This window comes from Ailuropoda melanoleuca, chromosome X (assembly GCF_002007445.2).
Source record: "Ailuropoda melanoleuca isolate Jingjing chromosome X, ASM200744v2, whole genome shotgun sequence".
NCBI lineage: Eukaryota > Metazoa > Chordata > Mammalia > Carnivora > Ursidae > Ailuropoda > Ailuropoda melanoleuca.
This window is the reverse complement of record NC_048238.1, coordinates 93,408,966-93,422,894: the sequence shown is the minus strand read 5'-3', so window position 1 is coordinate 93,422,894 and position 13,929 is coordinate 93,408,966. Positions and strand designations below refer to the sequence as shown.

At 39.1% G+C, this 13,929-nt stretch overlaps 1 protein-coding gene across 10 annotated transcripts in view; it reads left to right on the top strand.

Annotated features, from left to right (window-relative positions):
* ENOX2 (ecto-NOX disulfide-thiol exchanger 2) overlaps positions 1 to 13,929 on the top strand; it is a 258,701-nt gene that overhangs the window by 52,371 nt on the left and 192,401 nt on the right. For 3 of the 10 annotated variants that reach the window (XM_034649154.1, XM_034649148.1, XM_034649153.1), the window contains exon 3: positions 13,583 to 13,667. The exons of 6 other annotated variants lie outside the window; for them this stretch is intronic. The gene's annotated coding sequence lies outside the window, so the exon portion shown is untranslated. Of the gene's footprint in view, positions 1 to 13,582; positions 13,668 to 13,929 lie in introns of those variants that run through there. One more of the 10 variants, XM_034649155.1, reaches the window with a different exon arrangement.

Sequence of the window (13,929 nt, the reverse complement as noted above, 5' to 3'; positions counted from 1 at the left end):
AGATGAATGCAAGGCCATTTTTGTCAGCAAAAGTTTTTGGATACATACATTACTGAGCACACATATCATTAAATTCGAGTTTAATATCTGGAAGCAAATGTGGTAGTACATCAACTTTGTCCACAGAGGAGGAAAAGGGTCACTGTTTATGAGAACTAAATGGAAGTGTATCTTTCCTTATCAATCAAATCAATTAAGAGATGAGAATTGGTCTTTTAGGCCATCTGGTTCCTGCCCCAGGGACCAGTAGAGGATTGGTCCTTACATTATTATATTCTTAGTGCTGGTTATTTTTGTTACATATTCCCATAGTTTTACAGTAACTTCAAATGCTTCCTAACCATAGTTCTTCAACTTCTCTTGACCAGAGAAGTTCAGGTTGTATGTCACTTAAAAAGAGATGTCCCCCTTTCTTTTAAACTTTCAGTAAATTTTATTCACCAAACTGTATCAAGTTACTGGGATTCAACCTTTTAAAAATAACTTACATCTATTTGGCCCTAAGTTTTTCCTTACCTGTTTTTGTTTGTTTGTTTTTACTATTCTGAGTGCTCTTAAACAATTTTAAGAATTTTGTAACCATACAGTAATTTAACATTGTCAACATCTTAAAATTAGACCTCTGAGACCAGCCATCATTTCTTACAAAGGATAGAAATGGGAAGGGAAGGATGTCTAGAAACTGCCTCACTATGTTTTGTTTCCCTTCCGCTCTCCCCTTCACTCCCTCACTTCCTTTCTTCCTCTTCTCCTTCTCTTTCATACACACAAGCACACACATACATATTGACCTTACGTCAAACCAGATCATCACAGTGCCATTTGGATGGGGGTGGGGCATGTAGGGAAGAGAATGGGGCATGTAGGGCAGAGAGCCTGAAGTAGAATTTGGGGCATGAGAATCAGATATATTAAGGAAGCTGTGAATTAGAGAATTTCTAAGCCATTAGGGACCATGGAGAATGTTTCCTTAGTTACACAAATGAGGAAAGTGAGGCCTAGGGAGTTAATGCCTAAATTGGATGCCTTCTCTGGAGTCCATTGTTTTGTTTCCTATGGTAACTTGAAGGCAAAAATTGTGAGAGTATAGTGTCAACATCCTGGATTTGCCATCTGTCCATTGATTCATTTAGTTAATCATCCTATACTTATTGATTAGCTATTTTGTGCCAGACACTGTGCTGGGTGCTAATGTCACCATATGGCCCCTGACCTCAAGGAGTTTATAGTTTATTTACCAAACCCTAGTGGGAAATAGAGAAGCAGGGAAATAGACAATCATAACATAGAATGATATGTTTCCATAGTGCATGTAGGATGCTAGTAGTGCATATAAAAGGCATCCCCTAACCCAGCTTTAGGTAGCTGGGGATAGCTTCCTGGCAGAGATTACCCAAGCCAAAGTGGGGCAGAGTGTTCCTGGCTAATGTTAAAGTATATGCAATCCCTGAGGCAAGAACTGAAAATGGTTCAATATGCCTAGAGAATATAGCGTAGTTAAGAGTTGAGAGGAGAGGTGGTTAAGGGAGTTGGTTAGGGGACTATAGAGTATGGATGAGACTATAGAGGTAAGCAGGAGGCAGGAACCAGGTCATAAAGACCTTATTTGCCATGTCAGGGAGCTGAAGTTGTGTGGCCTAAGTAGTAAAGTAATCACTGAAGAGTTTTTAAGCCAGGAAGTGACATGATCATGTTTGTCTTTTAGAAGGATCACTCTAGGGGTGCCTGGGTGGCTCAGCTGGTTGAACATCCGACTCTTGATTTTGGCTCAGGTCATGATCTCAGGGTCGTGGGATCAAGCCCTGTGTTAGGCTCCTCACGGGGACAGAGCCTGCCTAAGATTCTCCCTCTCCCTCTCTCTCTACCCCTCCTCTCCCCTGCTTGCTCTCTCTCTCTCTCCCTCTCTCTTAAAAAGGAAGAATCACTCTATCTGAAGAAAGAGAGTTGACTAGAGTCAGAAAGATATGTGAAGAGGCTGTTGCAGTAATCCACCTGAGCTGAGATAATGATAGTTGGGATGAAAGGAAGAGTTCACATTTGAGATAGGAGTTGGAGTCCAAGGACTTGGTTAGTAGATGTGGAGAACAATGGAGAGGGAAGACTATGGATAACTTCCAGGCTTCTGTACTGAACAGCTGAGGTGGGTTGTGTGCTGTTTACTGACATGGAGAACATCGGAGAAAAAGCAGGATTTTTGAGTAAAAATAATGGGTTAAATTTGAAGTACCCAGGGAATGCCCATACCAAAAACAGTCTGGACTAGAGATATAGATATCAAAGTTATCAGCCTATATAGAGATAGGATTTGAAGTCATGGGATACCCAGAGCCAGTCTGAGGATCATTTGCCCTTAGGCTTTATTTGGGCTTAGACTCCTTTAGGTATCTGACAACTATAGACCCTCTCCCCATAAAATTTAAATATACAATTTTGCATGCGATTTTAGGAGCTTCATAGACCTATTGAAGCACATCCATGAACTCTTATGATGTCTAGGTTAAGAACCTGTGGTTGTGGAATAAGAAGAAAAGAAGCATAAAGTGAAACACTGGCATCAAAGAAATGAGTAAAGAGGGAGAAATCCATGAAGGAGACAGAAAGAGAAACCAGAGAGTTAGGGGGTGTCACAGAAGGCAAGGGAAGAGTTTCAAGAAAGCAGGAAGGGTCAGCAGAGTTAAGTACTATAGCAAGAAAGAATAAGATAAGGACTGAAAAGTGGTCACTGGCTTTAGCAATAAAGACTGTCAGTGACATTTGCAAGGGTTGTTTCAGCAAAATGCTGTGGACAGAATGTAGTGATTCAGGAGTGGATAAGAGGAGAGGAAGTAGGAACAGCCAGTGCTGGCCACATGTTTCCAAGGGGCGGGGTATTGAGGGGAAGCTTGTCTTTTGTTAAGACAGAATTGAGGATACTGAGTGTCTTTTAGAATTTTCTCTAAATTTGTCATGTCATTTTCTGAGTTCTTACCATCAAAAAAGAAAACAAATAAACCAAAGAAATTAGGTCTGTAAGAAATGGAGTTTCACAGATTTCTAGTACTTCCGTCGAGTATTAATAAATGATGAATTGTGGTTTTAAATCCCTACAGTTCTATATCTCTTCTTCAGTTTTGCTTACAGTGTCCATCTATTCAGAATCCACAGTGCCTCAGGCAGTACTAAATTGGCACTATAGGTGTATTCAGGCCAGCCTGGCTGGGAATGTGAGAGGCAATAAGGCTGGCTTTAGACCCTTGATTGAGGAGCCAGCTTTGTAATACCCAGCTCAGTAATTATGGGGGCTTTGTGTTTGTGTGCGTGAACCTTAGTTAAGCTTTGTCATAGGTTTTCCAAAACAGCTGGGGCTCTTGGTCTATGAAGACATTAATTTGTGTCTCCAGGGGCTATGCATAAATCAAACTGGGGAAAGAGGGAGGAGGAGCGAATTTCTTTGTGTGAATCCCAGCTCCCTGTTAACTGTTTAATTGAGGAGAAGGAAAGAGTCCTATGACAATTACTGAATTAGGGATGCACTATTATCTTCTGCTTGATGTATTCTTGCTTGGTGTATTTATACTAAGAAAGGCAGTAAACCCTGTCTCCCCCAGGAAGGCCCTGCTTTGTTGACCTTCAACAGAAATATAGAATCAGATTTCACAGTTCCTGTTGTTTCAAAGGGAGGCTTAATGTTGGTGGTAATGGTTGTTAATTTAAACTTTGGTCCTCTTTTCTTACCATCTGCTGTGTAGTGGCCTCTCCATCATAGTTCAGGGATAACAGCAAGAATCCCACCTGGGGAAAGCAGGGTAATGATATAGGCCTTTGGAAATTCTGCTATTTCTTCCCTTCTAGCCACAGAGAAGATAATTGGGAGACCACATCATAATGGAAGGAATTGTCACATTGAAGTGAATTAACGATGGGAAGTAAGCCTGGACCTAAATTCTTCTGACCTTTAGAAATATCAGTATAAAAAAAAGAAATATCAACATAAATGATGCTGTGGTGAGCCAAGGTTCCCCCCCACCACTATTTTGAATTTATCTTTCAGCCACTGCATTAATTCAAGAAGAATGCCAAAATGTTGAAAAACAGAGGTTTTTCATGGTTGTTTTTTTTTGTCTTCATATGTGCTGCCTTTTTAGTCTGATGGAGAAATAGGTGATAGCAAATAGAATATACTCTATAAAATGCTATAGGAATTCCTACCCTACCGGTGTGTGTGTGTGTGTGTGTGTGTGTGTTTTACTGAACATTCTTAACATTCAAGAGCATGATCATAGAGGGAAAGGATCATGTTCTCCTCTAAAACAGTCCTGTGATGCCATTGTCAGAGTTCAAATACTAGAATTCATAGCCCATGACTCATTATGGTGTTTCTTGAGTTAGAAGCCAAAAAACAAATTTTATCAGTGTTTTATCAGACTTTTTTATTAAGTATAACCAGCAATGTTGCTTCTTAAGACTTGTATGGGTAATGTATCTATAGATTTAATATGAGTGGAGTAACAGCCTTCATAGACTATCTTCTTGGAGGATTGTTAAAAAAAGATGAGCCTGCACATTGGAAATCTCTCACAAACTAATTACTTTATATGCACTAAGAGTAAAAAGGCATTGCTCTTCAGTAGTTTTGACTACTACCTTAAAATTTAAATTAATAACAGAAATTTTAAACATGCTTATGGTATGGTCACTGACACAAGGTAATGGGTGATGTATGTTCTCAGACATTCTCACAGCATATTACTAAGTTGAGCTATGAAGAATGTAATGTCTACTCAAGGTCCGGTTCCAAGCCATTCCCTATGGTTAATACATTATACACAGTCTTGCTTAATGTAGCTCTCTCTGTTGAACCTCAGTTGCAGACATTGATCTCTCTGCTTCAGCTTGGCTATATAACAATAATCTTTGTAAAACACAATTTCATTAACTGCTTTCAAATTACATAAGCAGGAGGTTGGGAGAAGAAATGTTCAACTACTTCAGTTCTCTATTTAAATTACAAAAGTTGTTTAAAAATCCCATTTTGTCTGGGCTGTTCCTCAGCAATAACTGATTAAAAAGGTAAGTATCGTGCAGGAAAATATAATTTTTAAATTATCCATAAGGCACAGAATAGAACTATGTATTTTTAGATCCAGAAGAGATACTACAATTTGTTTAATCCAATCCTCTCCTTTTACAGAGGAGGAAACTATGATCCAAATAGGTTAAATGACTTACCCAGGATCATACATTAAGTTAGTGGCATATATAGGGCACTGTGTCCAGTTCTGTGACTCTGGCTTAGTGATCTCAGAATTCTGCACTGCCTCCAGAAAATTGGAAAGGTGGAAACTGAACTCCAGCCTTATACTTTCAAAGCATACACTCTGCCTTTCTAACATGCCTGGAGGTGCTTAATCGGTACTAACCAACAAGATTAAAATTATTATATTTTTAATTCAATAAGTTACTTAGGAAAGCAACCACACAAAATGGATTGGAAGAGACACTTTGGCAGTAATGCCTGTCAGTATATGTGGCATGAGTTAGATTCACTGCATTATTATGCATTACAACCTGCTAAGAAGCTGAGTCCCAGGAAAGAGCTACTGGATCTGGCCAGTACAACTGCTGTGATTCAATAAGTAACTTGAAGTTTTGATGGAATCGATCACTCATTAGCCTGTGGGCCAGGAAAAAGGAAATCAATGAGCAAAAAGAATCATGGTGATAAGAGAACACATCTAACCCCTGCTTGCCCACCCATGCCTTTAGCTGAGCTGTATCTTCCCAAGATTAAAGAACCTTAAGATTGAAGTCCCACTCTACCCTGCATGGCATACCTGGGTCACACCTCTGGAATAATGCTTTCTATCCCAGGTACTACATCTTAAGAAAAACACTTGACAAACTAGAATAAAACAAAAATGGTCAGGGCTGGAAAACCTGCCGTATTAAGGAAAGTTAGAAACTGAGACTTTGTGCCTGGAAAAGACTTGGGCATGGAGAATAGGAAGGAAACTGATGTATTTTTAAGTACCTACTGTATGCCAGGCACATTGCACATACCTCCTTCCATCCTCACACAACCCTATGACTGTACCGCCCAATACAGAGTTAAGAATAATAATACATGTTAAGAGTAAGATAAACTCAAAGACCCATTTCAACTCTAAAATTATATGAATTAAAGTTGGTACATCTACTGGTTAGTGAGCAGCCATGCCCTTTCTAGGCTTTTTGTGGACTTATTTGGGCACTCAGAGCTCGCAGTTAGACAGGCTTTACTTCTTTTACTATGTAGATGAGCTCTCGGCACAGGTGAAGTATAAGTTAATGCCCTGGTCCATCAAATGGAGAGAAGCCATTTCAAGGGTTTGTTGCAAGAACAAATTTAGAAATCCCTGGACAAGGTAAAAAAAAATCCATTAATGAAAACTGATTAGCCTCCAGGGTTCTCTTTTCTAATTGCAACAGTTTATAATCCAAATGAATTTAGTAGCCACTTTCAAATTCCAACTCTTTCACTTTATCTTAATAATTCCTTGCATTAACTTGCCATATGGTTCTTCCCTTTCCAATCTTATGATAATATCATTTATCTATTCATTCAGACACTTTTGTATTTCTAATATTGGCCAATTACAAAAGCCGCCTGTGATTCATATAGCATTCTCACCTAGAGCACAAAGGGTTTCATTTAATTTAAAAATACAAATGTACCATGCCATGAGGAAAATAACAGCTAACTAGCTAACCCTTTCTCCCTCTCCCTAAGCCTCCCTTTACCTTTCTTTGGCTACCTTTCTAAAATAAAGTATTTCATGAGAAAAATGAGCTCTTTAGGAATTCCATTACTGTCAGTGGTAGAAGTGAGAAGACACTATTATTAACCTGCTTTGCTCAATGGCTCTTGAGAGAATTGGGAAGGCAGCTAGGAGTATGGTTTATCACCACTTCCTATGGCAGGGATGCCAGTGTGTTGTCACCTGGGAAGACAAGGGGCAGAGAGAAGCTAGTCCAGAGCTGGTCTGGAGAAATACAAACATAAAAACTTAAGACTTTTTGATCAGTTGTTCCTCAAACTGGCTGGAATCCCTGTGGAAAGCCAACTGAGTCTTTAAATGTGTCCATTCTTTCTGGAGACTCACTAATTGTGTATTGTACAAAGGATCAAAAATCAGGGTCCGCCTACACTGATTGTGATCCAATGTGTCTTGCCAAAGTTAGATGAAGTTTTTATAAAATTCCCAGATACTCAATCCCCTAGAGAAGGGAATTCACTAACTGTGGTCTACTTATGTTTCACAACTAGCATTTCTCTCAATTTAACTTTACTAAAAGCACCAATGATATTTCAGAAACAATGTATGAGGCTTATATTATTAAAACCATTTTTATCGACCTGAGGCCTTTGATTTAGTCACCCATAAACACTTTCTTCAAAAATTCCATGATTCTGGGCTTAGCAGTGACCCTGTAAAATGGTTTTCTCTCCATTTAGTTCTTGCCAACTTAGCCTTGACCTAGAGGTCCAAAATACTTGCAGACTGTCATCTTTAGTGAAGATTAACTGAAGCCTCTCTTTGGCTGATGGTGAAGGAGAGTTCAAAGACTGTGCTGACAGCACCATTTACGATCACAAAAAAGGTGCTCCTTTTGAAATCCTCTCCCTCTTTCTAGCAGATCTGCTTATGTCAGGGGTACACTTTTTGGCAGAATCTATTCCTTAAGTTGCTTTCAGTGTACATTATCCCCAAAGGTGAAACATTCATGGTAATACATATGACATAACTTATGTCAGTAGAGTAATAGAATGGCAGGGCTAAATGGGATGCTATAGAACTTCTAGCTTGATATCCTTGTTTTATAGATGGGGAAACTGAGGACCAGAGATGTTGAATGACTCATCTGAAGCCATACAACTAATTCGTGTCAGGGCCTAGAGTAGAACCCAGGTCTTAGAACTCCTGATTGAGTGCTTTTTCTGCTAGGTCATGATGCTTCATGCCTAGCTAATTCACTTATTATTTATCTGTTATAAACATACATATATATTATATATAAATACATATTATATAAATATGTCTGTTATATATTCCATGAGTGGCAACATAGCCTAACAGGTAAGAGTAGATCTGGGTCTAAATTTTATCCCTTATTACTTGTGTGAATTTACACATCTAACTTAATCTCTGAGCTTTAGTTGCCTCATCTGTAAAACTGAAATAACAACACCACCTGTTAAAATTATGGTGAGAATCAAATGAGAAAATGTATGTAAAGCACTTCACATAGTGCCCTACACATAGTAAACTCTCAGTGAATGGTTGCTATTTTTACTGTATAGCTTTTTGCTACATAACTCATTCAGTTCTCCCTCCCTGCTCCCTAGGATGAGAATTCTCTTGGAAATCTTAATTTTATTAAACTAGTATGCAAATGTGTTAAAATGCAGCAAAGTTGTTTTAGCTAACCTGAGTCTAGTATATCAGGTTTTTGCTAAGTTAATTGCAACCTAATTTGGTTCTGTTCAGTATCACATCTATTTCCACAAACAGGAAATTGTCTTTTCTAGATTTTGATTGGCAGGAATGGCCTTATAAACTTTATTGAATTACATTAGTGTTGCTCTGTGGTGGAGGAGACACTTTTGTTATAAGCCTCTGTTCCTAGGTGCTTATCTTTTTCATAAAATTACCCTTTGACTGAAATATTTTCAACTTGTTTTCCATTTCAGATGGGATGGGAAAAATTGGAGGGTAGGAAAAAATGGAAAAATTTCTTAAAACATTTTATTTGACTACTGAGTAATCACATTTTGAGATTTTCCTGTTTGCTCCTGTGGTTTCAAAATTCTAAACCCCCATAAGAACCCAGAAACACACAGCACAATTATTTTAAAGAACAGCTTGCAGAAATTCCACAGGAAGCAACTGTGTATATATGAGATCAGAGTCTTACGAAGACATGGTACTTGGCCCCAGAAGCTTTCTTTTTCAAATTATCTTTGACAATCCAGATTTTTTTAACAAATAGATTTATTTAAATTGGGCTGTGCTGTTTCATATTCCCAACTATCTTCCCTTCTCAACTTGGTTGAGAAATATTTGTCAGGAAAACATAGAGGTACAAAGTAAACAAAAAGAAAAGATTACAGAGGAATAAAGGAAAACAAGGATTTACATGGATCTGGAGGCTCAACTAAGAGGCTAAGAAAAGGCTAATTAGAGATTCCCAAGATGAGAAGACAGAGCCCAGTGAATGCCCTCGTGATTTTGGTCAGATTGATGTCACCAGGATCTAAGAAAGATGGGGTCCCATTGCAAGGAGAGCTCTGTTCATTAGAGACAGTCCCAACTACCAGGAGTGTGCCTGAGGACCTGAGAGGACAGTGGAGGCAGCTGAAAGATAGCAAGCATTTAGACTGGACCTAGGAGTAGAAGCAGATTACAGAAACATCAGAAGCAACAAGAGCACATAAGTGCAAAGGTTGGACTCTAGAGTAGAAGCTAGAGAAAGGAGGAACAAGAAGAGACTGTGTAATCACTTAAAGCAGTAGTTATTGCAAAAATTACTACAAATTACCTTAACAACCTCCATTTAAATTGTAAACTCCATCAGAGTAGGACTGATTATCTGTTTGCTTACTGCTGTATCCCCAGCACCAAGAGCCATCCTTGGTTCACAGTAGGTCCTCACTAAATATTTGTTGAATGAATGAATGAATGAATGAATGAATGATCTGTATAGAAATTTAAGCTTTCCTTCTACCAGAGTAAAGATCATTATATTTGTGAACTGCCTGCTTGTGCTGCATTGGAGTAATGGGGAGAAAAAGGTGAAGAAGGACCTTAAACCCAAGATGTAAAGCAAATGGCAGTGGAGACCCAGGCTCCAGGCAGGGATGGTTTGGAGGGCTGCCTTTAGAGAGGGTTCCATTTGCCTTAGTTTCTCAGAACAAAATTGCCTTCATTTTTCAAATCTCCTTTCCCTGGGTCCTGAGCTGTGCTGTGCTGGGGTTAGAAAGGAGGGAAGCCAAAGTCAGGTTGTCATGACGAGGAGGCTCCCCATTTGACATCTTACCTGCTAGGGACAGCCTATGGTTGCTGTTCCATTGCCTGATTAAAAACAAAAAGGAACAGCCTTAGAAATCAGAAAGCTTTCTCTCCTGTTACTCTCTTAAGCTGATTTGAGCCTGTGCAGCCCCTCTGTGGTCTTGTTATGCCAGAGTCTACAACAGAACCTAGCATCTAGCAGGCACTCAATAAATATTTGTTGGATGAATGTCCCTGCCTGGTTATGCAGTTTTGAAAGACCACCCAGTATGCTGGGCCCTTTTCCATAGTCCCTTAAAGAATATAGGGCTATATCAGGACAAACGATTAAGAGGAAATTGGAGAAAAGGAATGGAAAGTAATTATAATTTCATATGTGGCCAAATTCTGGTGCACTTCAGGGAATCCCCTAAGTGTCTCAGATGAGTTGCAACTCCAAATCAACATATAACGCAGTTCTTTTCAATGTACAGTGCTAAGACTCAAGGAAGTTTAATACCTCCTTTCCTTCTAGGGTGAAAAGGAAATTTTGTGCTCTCCGTATGTGTCATTATACTTGAATATTTACACTTGGGGTGAAACTGTAAAATATTTGTGTTTTCTTGTGTTTCTCTGGCCCATCAGTTAATAGGTTATACTTAGATACGTAATTCAAGACTCCCTCACTCTTAATCCCAAAGCATTTGAGTATAACCAACGTTTTGCTAGAAGGGGGTGGTGTGTGTAGGCAGATATGCTTTCTACAGGATGAAAGTTGGAATTTGAATCCCAAAAGGTTTATAGGCAGGTTTTGGAAGCTCCCACTCTAGAAGCCAGGAAGCAAAATATCATGGACAGTATTTTTAATACTAGGCTAGTTGTGTAGGATGTGAAACTAGTACAGGAAATGTAGAACAAGAACATTTGGCAACCTTGTGCTTCCTGTCTAAAATAACTGTTATAGAACATTAGTGGGAGGTAGTATGCTAGAGTGAATTCTATCATTTTCCTTACTATACTCCCTAATACTACTGAATTTTCTGTGTATTATAGATTTTTTTCTCTTCTTTTTTGTTCTTAGAAAGGTCACATCCCAACAGTGTATGTATAAGGGAATATCTACATTTAGTTTCTACCTTTAGGTACATTTGTTTTCCTGAGTTACATCTTCAACAACTGACATGGTATTGTTCGGGCAAGACGTTTATTTTGAGCACTATAAGGTTTCTGATGGGAGTGCTGTAAATTCCAGCTCTAAATTGATGTTGAAGAATCGATAAACTACTTAGCAGAGGAACAAATGACTCGAGGTAAAAATAACCAAGTAAAATGTAACTCCTGCTTTCTGTGCAAGCATGTATAGTGAGAAGAAGCATATTTGACAAAGAGAACCTTAAAAGGTTATCATCCTCAAGGTCCTGTCCCTCATCTGAGTTAACTTTGCAGATTATTTTTTTTCTTTCATTCAGAAAGAGATCATCATGAAGGAGATTAGAATCTGCTGATTACAGTTTGGCAAAATGTCTGGGATCATGAAACCAGCCAGATTCTTTTCCTAGAGAAGTCAGAATTATTTTCCCCCATTGAGGGTGTCTTTATTTGCTAGTAACGTGTCAGTTAGTGATTATAGAGGACCTAAAGAAGAACTTTCGCCTTCTTGACTTCTTCCTTTTTTTTTTGGTTTATTCTAAGGACTGTCTCTCCCCATTTGATCATTGTTTCAGATGTTTTTCAGTGGGATCCAGGGATTAATTAATTCATTTCATAATTCAGCGAAAGTGTACTGAGCACCTGCTTGGTGCCAGATACTCTGTTACATATTGTAAATACAACAGTAAAATACATACACACACACAGGTCCCCCATTGAACTTTGAGGCAGGTAAGTGAACAGAAATAAATGAATACATATACAAAATTCTTACTGATGGTGGTAAGTGTGAGGACAGACAGCTATGGATGAGGGGAAAAAATGGCAGGACCTACTTAGATAACATGGAAGGAAGGTTTCCTTGAAAAGATGCATTTCAAGCTGAGGTGTGATGAAGAGAAGACGTCTGTCACACAAATAGCCTGGGAAACAGCAAGCACAGGTTAAGGCAAGAAAGGCTGGGTGTGTTGCAGGAACGGAGGGAAACCCAGCATAGTTGAGTGAAAGGGAACATATCATGAAATAAGGTTGCGAGAGGTGCCACATCATACAAGGTTTATAGGCCTTAAGAAGTTTGGATTTTATTCTAAAAGCAGTGGGGATCCATAGAAAGGTTTTAAGCACAGGAATCATATGAATTGTTTTATATTTTTTGTAAAGACTACTTTAGCTGCCTGTGGAGAGTGAATGAAAGGTAGTCAAGAATGGAAGCACAACAGCTAATTATGCTCTTTATTTATTGCAGGAGTCCAGGTAAGAGAAAATGCTGACGTGGATAAAAATGATGTTAGCCATGGGGCACCTGGGTGGCTCAGTTTGCTGAGCATCTGACTCTTGATTTCAGCTCAGGTCATGATCTCAGGGTTGTGAGATTGAGCCCTAACTTGGGCTCCATGCTCTGTGGGGAGTCTGCTCAAGATTCTCTCTCTCCCTCTACCTCTTTCTCTCCCCCTTGCTTGCTCACTGTCTCTCAAATAAATAAATAGATCTTTTTTTAAAAAAATGATGTTAGCAAAGATAAAGAGAAATGGAGAAATTCAACATGGATTCTGAAGTTAGAATCAAAAGGCAGATTTACTGATGGTTGGGAAATCGGGATTGTTGAAAGAGTAGAAGTCAAGGCTGACATTCAATAGAAAGGGGAAAAGTGATGATGCAGAAGAAAAGGAGTACCAGCAGGAGCAAAGTCTTTGAACAGGCAAGCAATGATGGCATTGGGGGACACTCCTTCCATTTCAATAAGACAGAGAGAAAGAATAGATAAAGATATAAGTCAGTGTGTAGATTCGGTGGTGGGAAGGTGAGAGAGCTCTTTCTGATGGCTTTTGTTTTCTCCACAAAGTATGAGGTGAAATTGTCAGTTAAAAGCAGGAAGCAGGAGAGAAGTGGGAAAGATGTGGAAGAATTGAGGAGAGAGGTGAAGATATATCATGGTCACTTTGAAGAATGGGAAAGCAAGTTTAATGCAGAAGTAGCATTGCAGGGCAGAGATGAGTGCTCAGTCGAGGCTTGTGATCATGAATGAATACTTTAAATGAAGGTAAAGCCCATCAATTCAGTTATGTGAATTTTCTGCAGTCATGTTCAGTAGCTCAGGTACAGGCCCACAAAAGGCAGTTTAACTGAATTTGACTCCTGTTTTGCCATATGAGTGTATCTGGGAGAGCATAATGTGGTAGAATAGAACAAATGTGTGACTAGGGTTGAGGGAGGACCTGGGCTGTAATGCAGTCTCAAGCTACTTGCAAACCATGTGACCTTAGGCAAGTCTGTTAAACATGCTCTGCTCTGCCTCCCTTTTCTCATTGGTAAGATAAGAAGGTTGGACCAAATAATCTTTAAGGTTCTTTCTGGCTCTAAAACTGTGTGATTACTTTTTTTCCTTGGGACAATTCCTAACCTCAACCAATTTCTCATTAATATAGTGTTGTGATTAAGCGTGTATACTCTGGAGCCAGACCGCTTGGATTTGGATTCTAGCTCCTCCACTTCCCAGCTGTGTGACCTTGAGTAAGTCATTTTACCTTTCAGTGCCAATTTTTTCATCTTTGCAGTGGGCATTACAATACCACATATTTTACTTGGTAGGGTAAGGATTAAATGAGTCAATGCATGTGACACTATTAGAACAGCGCCTGTACTGTGCCCTCAACAACTATTAGCCATTACCGCCACCAAGTGCTAGTTCTACATCATCCCTTCAGCCATAAAGTATCTGAAAGCTTGGAATTTCTTCTGTTTGCAGTCATGCATACCACCTGACACCATATTT